The following is a 14662-nucleotide window of genomic DNA, read 5'->3' as shown; positions in this document are numbered from 1 at the left end:
GCTGATGGCTGCTGACTGATCAGGGTGGGATTGCTGAAGGTTGGGGTGACTGTAGCAATTTCTTAAAATAAGACAACAATGAAGTTTGCCATAGCGATTGATTGACTCTTCCTTCCACAAAAGATTTCTCTTTTGATAGCATTTTACCGACAGTAGGACTTCTTTTAAAATTGGAGTCAGTCCTCTCAAACTCTGCTGCTAATTTATCAACTAAGTTAATGTAATAATTTTCAATAAGGTTGTGTCGTAGGGAAGCCTGAGGAAAAATGGGGAGTGGCGAGTGGATGGAGCAGTCAGAACACACACAACGTTTGTCAGTTAAGTTCGTGGTCTTCTGGTTTGTGTGTAACATCGAAGACGCTGATTACAGTTCCCTGTAGCAGACATAATAAATAATGAAAAAGTTTGAAACGTTGGGAGAATTATCAGAACATGATGCAGAGACCCAATATGAGCACGTGTTGTTGGAAAAATGGCACCAAAGACTTGCTCACCCTGGGTTGCCGCAAACCTTCAATTTGTTTAAAAAAGAAAAAAAAAGGCAACATCTGCAAAAGACAATAAAACGTCGATAAGCATTGAGAGATGATTTTCAGGAAAATGTCGCAGACAGAAGCCTGATTACAAGGGGGTGAGAAATAAGTGGAAGGAAAGGAAAAGGAATTGATGACCAGAGATAACTTTTTCTCTGAATTTGTCTGTGAAAGGGAAAAGAGATATAGGAGCATACCCTGAGGGGATGTCAGAGTCAAACTAAGGCTATTTAGCCATGAGGGAGACCTGGTCTTCTTGTAAGTAGTGGGGAGAAGCCAGTAGATAACAAGAGAGGTTGAAAATGAGAGAGGAAATGAAGGAACAAGGTAATAGCTGGAAAGCTTGGCCTGAGCTAGAATTTTTTCCGTCCTTTTCAGAGAATGGAGGAAAGAAGAAGAGATAGAGGATGATGCAGAAAGATTATAAGGTGGTCAATATGGAAGAATAATTTATAATAAATGATTTTGATTTTCTCAGTAAAAGATTAGAGGAAAGGAGATGGCATAACTTAGAGGCTTGAAGAGAGAAAATAAAGTTTGAAACAGATGCTGTGCTAATTGTGATAGAGAGCCAATCAGGGAAGAATTAAGGGTTGTCATGCAGCTGTAAGAGCCCAGTTGAGTTTAGATTGCATGAATTTGTAATGGATTTGATCAGTTTGTTGATATTATTTCCCCCAGTGGTTTTCAGCATGAAAGTAGGCCCACTCAGCTGTTAAATTAATCTTCTTAGAGCATTGGTCTATCAGGGGTGGGGTACCTTTGGCCTCTAGGCCACATGTGGCCCTCTAGGTCATCAAGTTCAGCCCTTTGACTGAATTCAAACTTCACAGAACAAATCCCCTCAAAAAAAGGATTTGTTCTATAAAACTTAGACTTAGTCAAAAGGCCACACCCAAGGGCCTAGAAGGCCACATGTGGCTTCAAGCCCTCTGAAGGTTCCCCACCCCTGGAAGTCACCCCCTTACTCAATAAACTCCAGTGACTCCCTATCTTCTCCAGGATCAAAGATACAATCCTTTTATTTATTTATTTTTGGGGAGGAAATCTGGGTTAAGTGAATTGTCCAGGGTCACACAGGTAGTGTCAAGTGCCTGAGGCTGAATTTGAACTCAGGTCCTCCTGACTCCAGTGCTGGTGCTCTATCCGCTAAGTCACCTAGCTGTCCTGATAAAATCTTTTGTTTGGCTTTTTAAAAATCTTTGTAACCTACCCATCTCCTGGCATTTGAGTCTTCTTACCCTTCACCCCCATATACTCTTCGATCCAGTCATACTGGCCTCATTGCTGTTTCTCAGACAGAACATTCCGTCTCCCAGCATTTTCACTGACTATCCCCCATTGCAGCAATTCATGTTTATAGATGATCTTAAAACTCTATATGGTATAGTAGATGGATCACTGTACTTGGACTTAGGAAAACTTGGGTTCCAATCTCACCCCAGACACTTACTGTATAATCTTGGGGGTGATTTCACTCTGTGCCTCGGTGGCTTCTAAGATTCCTCTAAACCTATGATTGCATGATCTGCAATGCTTTGAATTCCCTGCTGTGATTTTACTATTCTGCTATCATCGATGCAGAAGTTGGAAGGGGGTGACAGAAGTAAAGGCCATTCTGCATTTCTAAAATTTGTTTCATAGGTTTCCGTGGCCAAAGAATTCATCACCTTTGGGTGGTCAACCTCTGGAGATGAACTACTTGCTTCGCCTGGTTTTTGGATAATAAATCCAATCTGTGGTAAGAAAGTAACTATACTAAATTTAATAGGAGAAGAGGCACAGAATCATTCTGGGCTCAGCTGTGTGCCTTGTTTTACTCATGTGGTCACAGTGCCAGAAAGTTTTGAAAAGCTGGTCAGTAAAACCACTAGGGACTTTTACACTGAGTACAGTTTGAACTCTAATGACTTTAAGGTTCATTCCTGGTTGGTTTGGGGTTTCTTTTTGAAAGCTAATCTTTTAGTTTTTTAAAACAATTTAAAATTAAAGTTTATTTCTTAATCAACAAAAACCTACCCTCTCTCCATCCCACTATACCTTGTCCCAACATTGAGAAAGAAAGGGAAAAAACCCTGTATACACACACACACACACACACACACACACACACACACGTATATATGTATTAAAAAAACTAAATTCCTGACTTGACTGTGTCCAAAAAATTTTTTCTCAATCTGCACTCTGAGTCTATCACCTCTCTATTGGGAGTTTCAGTATGAGTCCTCTGAAATCTGGTGGGTCACAGCCATGTTAAGAGAACCTAAATCTTTCAAAGTTGTTTGCCTTTAAAATAATTTTATTATTGTATAAATTGTCCTACGGTAGCTAGGTGACAAACTGGATAGAGTAGGGAGGGAGGCTAAAGTCAAGAAGACTCATCTTCCTGAGTTCAAATCCAACCTCAGACTAGCTGTGTGATCCTGGGCAAGTCACTTCACTCTGTTTGCCTCAGTTCCTCATCTGTAAAATGAGCTGGAGAAGAAAATGGTAAACCATTCTAGTATCTTTGCCAAGAAAACCCGAAATGGGGTCATAGAGGGTCAGATACAACTGAAACAACCAAACAACCACAATAACAACAATACATTGTTCTTCTCCCCTCATTCTACATCAGTTCATACAAGTTTTCCCGGGGTTTCCTTGAAATAGTCCCCTTCAATGGTATACCATCACATTCATATACTATAACTTGTTCAATACTTACCCAATTGATTGGCACCCATTCCATTTCTAGTTCAGCTGTAAGAGTTACTAAGAACTGCTACAAGTATTTTTGTGTGTATAGGTAATTTCTTTCTTTCCTGGATCTCTTTGGGTTATAGGTCTAGCAGTGGCATTTCTGGGTCAAAGAGTATGCAGAGTTTAGTGCCTTTGGGAACATAGTTTATTATTCCCTACTCCATAAATACATCCGTGAGGTGTGTGTTTGCTTAAGGCATTTGCCAGGGCCATGGAAGATATCTTTCACAAGGTTCAAACAGGATAGTGGTTCCTTATAGATGGTGAGATTCTGTGGCTGCTCCTCTTTGAAGGTGATATTGTGTTGATTGCATTAAGCCAAAGAATTTCACAGAGCCTCATCAATGAGCTCCAAGATACTTCAGAAGACCTGGGCCTAAAAATCCATTAAAAAAGAAAACCACCTAAGCCCACATTAATTCCTCAGATATTATGGCATTCAAACATTCACCATCCAGTTTAAGCCAACAAACATTCATTGAGTGCCCATTATATGTGAGGTACAGTGTCTAGGCACTGTGAATTTAAAATCAGGAACAAAACAGTCCTTGTCTTTGAGGAGTTAGCATTCAAATGGCAAAGGAGGAGCCAGGTAGGAATAAAAATATATATATATATATATATATATATATATATATATACAGACACCTAAAAATCAAAAGACAGAATAGAGTAGTGTTGCGCACCAAGAAAACATTCTTACTTGAGGAAATCTAGAAACCCAACATGGGGAAGCATATTGCAGAGAATATGGGCTTAAATGAACAGAAGTACAAACAAGCCATATTATAAATAGGAGTACTAGAAACAAGGTAGAGTCAGACGAGGAATGCAGGAAACAGACCACAAATCCAAGAAATAGAGAGTATCATCGGTAGGATAGTTTGTAGACAAGGTGGAGCTTTGCATCCAAGGGATTGCTTGGGATCACTAAAATAACTGTGCAGTAATCCACATTCACAATGGAGAGACGCACCATGGGCATGAGTTAGCTATAGTTTATACCAAGTGATGATTTGCATTCAAGAAATGGCTTAGGGAATATCATTAAAGAAAAGTACTGTGAGAGGAGGTCCGAGTGAAAGGTGAGAGTGAGAGATAATAGATGCACAGCCTAAGAACCCTATTCGTCTCTTCAAAGAGGGAAAGTAACCTAGAAGAATGCTTTCTAGAATGTTAGGTGGATCCTCTCTGGAGATGAATATGAATTTCCTTGCTTAGGATCAGGAGGTATGAAGGGAGAATGTGTGTAGGCAATATCTGAATTCACAAAATCTCATGATCCCCCAAATCATAAACTCCTTGAAGCAAGGATCATGTTTTATTTATCTTATGGCACAGAGTGCCAGGCCTGGAGTCAGGATGATTCTTCCTGAGTTCAAATCTGGCCTCAGACACTCCCTAGCTGTGTTACCCTGGGCAAGTCACTTAATCCTGTTTGCCTCAGTTTCTTCATCTGTAAAATGATACGGAGAAGGAAATGGCAAACCATTCCATTATCTTTTCCAAGAAAACCCTAAAATAGGGCCACAAAGAGTCAGATGTGACTGAAACAACTGAACAACAATGAAAACACTTACCGCACAGAAGGCAGTGTGGAATAGTACATGGAGTACTGGACTTGAAGTCAGAAAGACCTATGTTCAAATCCTACCTCTGATACTTATTAGCCGTGTCACCTTAGGCAAATTATTTTTCTATACTTCATTTTCCTCATCTGGGAAATGGAAATAATAATATCTGTGGTACCTGCTTTACAAGGTTGTTCTGAGTGTCATATGAAATAATTTGGGGGGGGGTTGGGGGCGGGGCTAGGCAATGGGGTTAAGTGACTTGCCCAGGGTCACACAGCTACTAAGTGTCAAGTATCTGAGGCTGGATTTGAACTCAGGTCCTTCTGACTTCAGGGCTGGTGCCCTAGCCACTGCGCCACCTTGCTGCCCCATCACATGAAATAATTTGTGTAAAATGCCTTACAGTCCAGCAGTGTCAAATTCAAATAGAAACTCAAGTAGAAACAAATCCCTGTGGGCAGCATACTGACTTAGAAAACCAGAAATTAACATTATCTATAGTATTGTATTTTTATTTATTGCTAAATATTCCCCAATTATATTTTAATCTGGTTCAAATAAAGTTTGTGAGTTTTGCTGGTCTCATTGCCCACTACTAGAGAGTTTGACACGTCTGGTTTACACTTTGTGCTATGCAAGTGTCACATATTCAAATATTTGATGAATGAATGAAAACTTCCTTTTCAGCAGCAAAATAAACTAATCCATGCTAATAAACAGTGAATTGGCCAAAACACAGTCCATTTGATGAAGAGAAACAATGGTCTAAATATTTCTGAATAATAAATTTAATCATTGAGTTGTTGGCATAACTTGAAAACAAATAAACTAAAATGAATTAGATGAACAGGGCAAAAACTGATACCAAGGATAAAACTAAAATGTTTGCCAAACAGTCACAATTTCAATAAATAAATAAGCAGAAAAGTAAAAAGGAAGCCTGGAATAAATAAACTTCCTTGAAATCACAGGGCAAAAACTCTTTAAATAATTTAAAGCTACATGAAATTCCAACATTCCATGAAGACTGTAAAATCACCAAGCTATAACAATAATTCTTTCAGCATCTGGCATGGTTTTTTTTTCAAACTCTGTGGTTTTATTGTTGTAAGAAACTCCCAGGGAGGAAATTCCCACCACCAATGCAGATGGACAACTGTTCCGCATTTCATAGTCTCAGAGAATGACTTGGGAACATTTCAGAGATTAAGTCATTTACCAGGGTCACACAATCCAAGTGTTAGAGATAGAATTTGTACTCAAGACTCCCTGATTCCAAGGCCAGCTTTCTATCTCTTATACTCACCGCTTCTCATAAACCTTAGCATAAAATAGTGTATTGTTGTTCCTGTTAAATGACCTAGTAAAACTTTTTGATGGATAAAAAATGACTATCATCCGGACTGACTGTGGCAGCTGTGTGGCTACCTCATGGAATTATTACAGCAGCATATACATCTAGGGTAGATAGACAGATGGATAATGAGGCGGGATGCAACAGGAGGAAGGGAGCAGGATGGATTGCATTTGGGAAACTGAGCGGCGCTTTCAGTGATTCCAAGATGATCTCCAGGTTATATTCCATAATTGTAATAAAGGTGTTAACATCAGAAGAAGTAGTGATTTTTTTTTTGCCTGTGAACTCTCAACAAGTAGATAAAAATTGGGGAAAATACCTGTTGTGCCAGAAAGTCCATATGATATATAAAAGGATATTAAAAACATTCTATATTGGAAAAATCAAATAAGTAGAGGCAATAAAGCATCTAAGCAAGAAGGAATGAAAAACATAAGAACCCCAAACTATTTTATTATAGATATTGATAAGCTTGAAATTCCTGAGAACCATCCAGAAGCAACAATTCAATTATAATGAAAGTTAAATTCTGTACAATTACAAAATCTAACTAATTAGCTTAAACTAGAGAGACTGAAACAATCTAATCTTGAAGGAGCTTGGGGAAAATGTGCTTTGTGTAAAAAAAAAAAATTCAGAAACCTCTCTCCTGAGTTCCAGCCCTACATTTCCAATATGTTGTTTATTTCTACTTGGATATCCCTACTGTCATCTCAAATAATAACTAAAAATACTTTTATTATATTCCTCCCTAAATCACATATCTTTCCTGATTTCCCTACCCTGTTTGTTAAATTGTAAATAACTTTAAGAGTAAGAATTCAAAAAATATCTATCAAATTGAGTTAAATGGCACCAACATTTTCTGTCACTCCTACTTGGAGTTATAGTTGATTCTGTCCGTGGTTAATACAAAAATTCTTGACTCCTTGAAGGTTGGGTCCAAGAATTAGCTTCTTTGTATCCCCTTCAACACCTCGTATAGGGACTTGCTAATAGTAAATACTCAATAAGTATTTGCCGGTTTATTGATGATGCTGTGGAGGGTTGTTGTAAGGATAAAATGAAATAATATTTATAAAGTACTTTGCAAGCTTTAAAGCAATATAGGAATACTAACTATTATGGTTAATATTATTATTCCTGTTGGATTTAACTGTGCTTTGTCCTAAAAAGATGTCACATTTCTTCCATTTTTGTGATGTGCAAAAGAAAACCCAAATGCACGTTCCCTTATGAGCACTGCCTGAGTGTCTTAAAATTATTTTTATGGGTTTTGCTGAACAAATATTATTTCTTTATTGACCTGGATCAGTGAGTTGTCTTGATGTCAGATTAATGCGGCCCAAATGCTTCCATCTTGTCTAAACAATTACATTTTATGGAGGCCTGGAATCCACACATCGATTAGTCTCCTTAACCTTATATTCATTTCAGATTTTCCAAACAGCACATCAAAATAGAGCTTTAATAATTAGTAGACAGAACATTTTTTCAAGTTGTATAAGAAACCTCAGTCTTGGACACTCTGGGCATTTGTCTACCTGGAAGGATGGGGAATTCAATGGCAAAATTAAGTTTTCTTGGTTTATTCTTATAAATAGAAAACTTTTAGAAAGTTTAAAGAATAGATTAGTAAATGTAAGCATGTCTCAGCATCTTAAATAGGGTAATGCATTAAATAGAGATACAACTAGGTTAGTATGAGTATCTTATGGAAAGGATTCAACTACATCTAACCTCAGTTCATCCCTCATTGTTAACAAGACCAGAATAATATTCCATAATGCCTGGCTTGCAATGGAAAAAAAATGTGCAAAGTCTCCTTATGTGGCTGAATGATAATTGAAAAGCTCCTTAGGAAGTTGAAAGTAGCAAAAGTACCAGAGGTATAATTTCCTTAATGAAGAGATGCTGGGTTGGCAAAGAGACAAAAAAAAAAAAAATAGACCATCTGACTCAGAGACCAAAGGACCACGAACACATGACAAGTCAGCCAAAACCTCAGCAGGATCATAAAACCATAGAACCGCCAAGTTGAACGATGCCTCGGAGATCAACTAGTGTAATCCCAAGAGGTCATCTAGCCTCCATCCCAAGACTTCCAGTGATGGGGCATTCAGTTATATTTTCTACTTCCAATTTTTAGGAAGGTTTTTTTTTAATATTGACTTGAAATATTGACTTCCTTTAATTTCCACCTAATTATGTTAATTCTATGCCTTTCATGTCTTAGACCCTGTTTCCAATGGTCCATATAAACCAACAATCCAATTATTTGGAGGATAATGGAAATAGTAAGTAGAGATTTGTGGGTTTTGGTATTTAGTGAATCTGTACCCTCATCAGAACTTCAGGGTGAATGAATGAATCAACAACAAAGCATTTTGTGTGCTAACAACATAGCTTTGGAAAAGAGTAAAACACATTTCTGCATTTTTATGGAATTTTATACAAATATTTCAAACTGTACCAGAAGCATATAGTTATAAAAAAAAATCAGACTGTTTACTTGGCATCTTAAACACATTTAGCCTCCTGTGCCTAGACTACTAGGCATTTCCTCTTTTTTTTTTTGCATTTATTAGCTGTTTAACCCTGGACAAGTCACTTAACTCTCTTTGCCTCAGCTTCCTCATCTGTAAAATGACTTAGAGAAGGAAATGGCAAATCACTCCTGTATCTTTGCCAAGAAAACCCCAAATGGGGTCACAGAGAGTCAGATGCAACTGAAATGACTCAACCACAGCATTTTTTCAAAGTTGTTCTCATCCTTATTCTCTTCCCTTCTTCTTATTACATAACTTCCCCTTTTTTTTTCCTTTGGGTAACTTCCTCCCTTCTTTGCAGGTACCTTTTGGAGTCTAGGTTCTGGCCTTAGAGGGAGTGGTTTAGCAAACAACTGAAACAATTTTCTTTGTGGTTCATTCTTAACTTGTTGATCCTAGGATGAACCATGATTAGAGAGGCAGTACAAAAGGACATGGTATCCATTGGCAGAAATAAACCAACAGAGGATTTTCATGGAAGCAGGGTCCTATGAACCTGTTATTAGATCTCTCAAGGGAGAGGAGGAAACAAGCTCTTAGACATTAAAGTTGAATACAAGGCTTTCAACAGGCCTTGACTCTTTTGATACCAAGGTCACTAGGATCACAGACCTAGAGCTCAAAGTGTTCTCTAGTTAGCTATCTAGTACTGTCCCCTCATTTTCCAGCTGAGGAAGCTGAGATCCAGAAAGTTAAATGACTTGCCCAAGGTCATAGGTTAGCAAGCATCCAAGGCAAGATTTGAACCTACGTCCTCTGATTCCAAAGTCTGTGTTCTTTACAATGTACCACATTACCTCCCAATAAAGAATACTATAGGTAATGTGACTAAATTTTTTTAATGGACCTCACCTCAAAGGCCACTGGATTCTAAATGTAATTATATAATTAGATTGCTATGAAACCCCAGGTAAATTACTTAATTTCTCTGGCTAGGATTTTCACAGTTGAAAACTCATAAATGTGTTCTCTAGGCTATTGAAATTTTCCTGTTTCTTGATTCTGAAAACATGGGTGGGAGTGGGAGAGGTTCTTTGGAACAGAATCTTAGTCATACTAATAGAAGATCTGCTGAAAAAAAATTTGCCAGACTAGTGAAAATGTTAATGGCCCAATGATTTTTTTTAACCATTCTGCCCTGTACTTAATCTGCCAACTTATTCCAAACAATCTAATCAAACTAACCCCTATCTTATATAACTACCCTTCTCATAATAACGTGGTATATTACTAAAACCAAGTTACCTACCTGCCTGTTCCCCACTTCCTCCTCACTTATGCAATTGGCATAGTACCTGTCCAGCCTCCTAGAATCATGGTAAATGGGGAACTGCCTTCTTTCTCCCACTTCAAGATGACCTAGCATACCTTTCTAGAAAAGGCTCCAGACCCTTGAAAGGCAGGACTGATCTTTGTCGGCTAGTCTGCTTAGCATGGTCTTAGACACTCTCTCTTCATCATCACCTTCTTTCAGGGATATGTTTATTCAATTTCTGAATGTTTATGGACTATGGACCAGACACTGTGGGAGAACTGACTTTAAATGAGATTTGATTCCTGTCTTCATGGAGTTTACAATCCATGGCATGTAGATAAGGTTCTATGTCAAGTCTGAAATATCTTTTCTAGGGGTATCTCTGCATTAAGCAATTCTCCATTCCTGAGTATTCACTGTGACAACCAACACTCTCCCCAGCATTGGTCAAACTACTGTTCATGAGGTACATCTCCACTCGATTTCCCAAGGCCAACCTCTCCCTTTTGAGTTAATTACTATAAAACGTTGTTTGTTGTTGTTGGGGTTCAGTCATTTCAGTTGTGTCTGACTCTGTGTGACCCCATTTGGTGTTTTCTTGAAATAGATACTGGAGTGGATTGCCATTTCCTTCTCCAGCTCATTTTACAGATGAGGAACTGAGGCAAGCAGGGTTAAGTGACTTGTCCAGGGTCACACAGCAAATCAGTGTCTGAGGCTAAATTTGAACGCAAGAAGATGAGTCTTCCTGATTCCAGACTCAGTACCTAACTGCCCCACTCTACTATTATAGAATAGAGGTTTTTAACCTGGGGTCTGTGAATTTGTTTTTAAAGAATATATATTTTGATAACTGCATTTCAATATATGTGGTTTCCTTTGTAATCTTCTGTATTTTAGATTGTACAATTAATAACAGTATTCTCAGAAGGGGTCCATAGGCTTCACTAAACTGCCAAAGGGGTCCATGATAAAAAAAAATGGTTAAGAACCCCTAGAAGTTAGCCACTGGAACATCAAGGGCCTCATGGATTGTCTTATTTTTCAGCACCATCATTGTTTTATTTTTTGAAGATGCTCCTTTTTATTGTATGTGTGGGTGGAATCTTTTGAGTCATCAGTGTAGGAAGTTCACTGTGTGGAAACTCCCTCCAGTGGTACAGATTAACAAGCCCTCTGCAACTTCGCCTTTAGGGATTGGCGGAGAGGCAGGCAAGGTTAAGTGACTTGCCCAGGGTCACACAGCTAGTAAGTGTCTGAGGCCTAATTTGAACTCAGGTCCTCCTGACTCCAGGGCTGGTGCTCTCCACTGTGCCACCTAATTCCCCTGGAACTTCTAGTCTTTTTTTCAATTTATTTTTAATTTGTGGAATAAAACAAATATTTCCATAACATAGTATAATAAAAAAAGATGATTGCACATGAAACTTCAAATCCATTATGTAAAACTTGCTATTCCCTCTAAATATACAACAAAGTTATCATATAAATTTCTTTTTTTCCTTCCCTCCTCCCCTCCTGCTCTACCGTTAGACACTAATAGGGGTATGTGTGTGTGTGTGTGTGTGTGTGTGTGTGTGTGTGTGTGTGTGTGTGTGTGTACGAGGCCACATGTGGCCTCAAGGTTGCAGGCTCCCCATCCCTGGCATATATACATATATATATATGTGTATATGTATATGTGTATATATACATATACATATACATATATATATTTAAACACACACACATATATTTATATATATATAATTATTCTATACATACTTCTATTTATCAGTTCTTTCTCTAGATGCAGACAGGGTCTTCCTTCATATGTCCTCTGTGAACTTCTAGCCTTAAAGAGTTGCCTGGGGTACCGCTTGTTCATGACCCACAGCAAGTCTGCGTCAGAGGTAGGATTTGAACCCAGGCCTTTCTGACTCTAAGGCGCCATTTACCTCTCATGTTTCGTAAGGAGAGGGAAGGGAAAAGGGGACAAGCATTTATAAGTGCCTACTGTGTGCCTGTGCCAGTAAGCACTTTACTACCTCATTGATGTTACCTCATTTTGATTTCATCAGATTACATTTTCTCCTTTTTTTTCTTTTTTTTTTGTGAGGCAGTCAGGGTTAAGTGACTTGCCCAGGGTCACACAGCTAGTAAGTGTCAAGTGTCTGAGGTCGGACTTGAACTCAGGGCCTCCTGACTCCAGGGCTGGTGCTCTATCCACTGTACCACCTAGCTGCCCCTCTCCTTTGTTTTTATACGTTACCCAGTCCCCCTCATTTTAAGCCTTTACTTGGAAAGAATACTTTTGCCTGTGCTCAGCACAAAGTCCTGGATGCATCATTTTCCCTCCCAGGTTTGTTATTAGTGATTACTTCTTTACCCCCTCTTCCTTCACTCTGTGGCACTAGTCCAGACTGGTTAAATATTTCTCACATCTTTCCTCTTCCTCTTTGATCATCTAGAAGGTCTGTGCGTGGCACTACCTACTCAACAGACAAACCACAGTTTCCTGGCTTTGTCCATATAGATGAGAATGAAAATAGAGTCAGCCACCATGTGTTTGTAAGGTTCTGTGCAAAATATCATGTCCATTTTGCTTGCCATCTCAGCCTCATTTGTGTATACTGCACCATGTTAGTATTTCCCACTGGCTCTAAAGTAAAGGATATTTGCAGTTCTCATTACAGCCTTTCCTGTCTTCTACTCATCTTTTTCTTCTATCAAGAGCCTATGGTTCTGAAAGCATCGCTTTTTGGGGGAGCGGAAAGGGAAGCAATTTACTGATGTCTTCTTCCTGTATGTCGCAGACATTTCCCACTCCTCCTCCAGTCTGAACCCCCATCTTGTAATGAAGAAAATAGTGACATAAAAGCATCCAGTACAGAAACCCTTGGTGACAATGTAGACAATACACTGTCCTAGTAATTCTCCATCTGTCTGCCATCTTTTATTTCTTGAGAGATTCTTAGCTAAGATTTTATTTCTTCTCAAGGTTGACAAAACTGCTTAATGGGTTCTACCTGACTGTTCCCTGGAGCAGATTGTGTAATGTAGCAGATAAAGTGCCTGGTCTTAGAAATGGAAAAGGCCTAGGATCAAATATTGCTGTTGACAGCCTGTAGATGTGTAACTGTGGGGAAATCACCCCCTTCAGTTTCAGTTTCCTAATCTGTAAAATGGGCATAATAATATCTGTCCTAGGGTTGTTAGGAGGTTCAAATGACGTACCATATGTAAAGCATTTAGCAAATGTTACAGAGCTATACCAATGTCAGTCCAATAACAGAGAAACAACATGGGGCAGTGGATAGACAGCTGGTCTTAGAGCCAGAAAGACCTAGGTTTGAATCTTACCTTAGCTACTTTCTAGCTGTGTGACCATGGACATTTACCCTCCCTGAGCTTCAGTTTACTTAACCATAAAATGGGAATAATATAATAATAGGTAACATTTATATAGCACTTCAAGGGTTCAACGAACACTTTATTTATATACACATGTGTTGTTGGGTTGTTTCGGTTGGGTCTGACTCTCTGTGACCCCATTTGGGGTTTTCTCGGTAGAGATACATTTTACATATGAGGAACTGAGGCAAACAGGGTTAAGTGACTTGCCCAGGGTCACACAGCTAGTAAATGTCTAAGGCTGGATTTGAACTCATGAAGATGTTTCTTCTTGACTCCAAGCCCAGTGCTGTATCCATTGTGCCACCTACTTACATAAATATGTATGTGTGTGTGTGTGTATAAAATATATATATATATATATATATATATATACACACACACAGAGATAGATATAGATATAAAATCTCATTTGTAAGGTAAATACTATTATTATCCCCATTTTGTAGAGGAGAAAACTGAGGTTGAGTGACAAAATGACTAGCTCTGGGTCACAGCTAGTTTCTGGAGGCAAATTTGAACCTAGGTCTCTCCTTACGCTAACTCCACTACACTAAAGAATACCCTCACGTGCTTCCCTCCTGGTATTTGCAGTGGAGCTCAAATAAACGATGTAAGTAAAACTCTTTGCATACCTTAAAACACTGTACAGCTGTCCTAGAAGACTTAATGCAGTTTAAAGCTAATAAGACTTAGAATTGGGCAGCTAGAGGGTACAGCAGATAAGAGTGCCAGGCCTGGAGTCAGGAAGACTCGTCTTTCTGAGTTCACATCCAACCTCAGACTCTTATTAGCTGTGTGACTCTGGGCAAGTCAATTAACCCCGTTTGCCTCAGTTTCTTCATCTGCAAAATGAGCTGGAGAAGGAAATGGCAAACAGGGTTAAGTGACTTGCCCAGGGTCACACAGCTAATAAGAGTCTGAGGTTGGATTTGAACTCAGAAAGAGGAATCTTTCTGATTCCAGTCCTGGTGCTCTATTCACTGCACTACCTAATTGCCCTTAGTCTGAAATATATTGCCTCAAATATAGTATGAGCTTATAGTATCCTTTAATTTGGAACACCAGCTCTCCTCAGCTTATACCTCCTTCACAGGGTTTATGTAAAAAATAATTAATAAAAAAGGCAGTGTGATGTAGCGGAAAAAACCCCCAGCTTTGCCACTTACTACCTGTGAGACCTTGGGTAAGTCACTTCTTGTATATCAGTTTCCTGATTTGTTAAAATACCCAGGAGTTAGTCTAGATGACATTTA

This window comes from Phascolarctos cinereus, unplaced genomic scaffold (assembly GCF_003287225.1).
Source record: "Phascolarctos cinereus isolate Bilbo 61053 unplaced genomic scaffold, phaCin_HiC Scaffold_4;HRSCAF=312, whole genome shotgun sequence".
Lineage (NCBI taxonomy): Eukaryota > Metazoa > Chordata > Mammalia > Diprotodontia > Phascolarctidae > Phascolarctos > Phascolarctos cinereus.
This window is presented reverse-complemented; position numbering follows the sequence as displayed.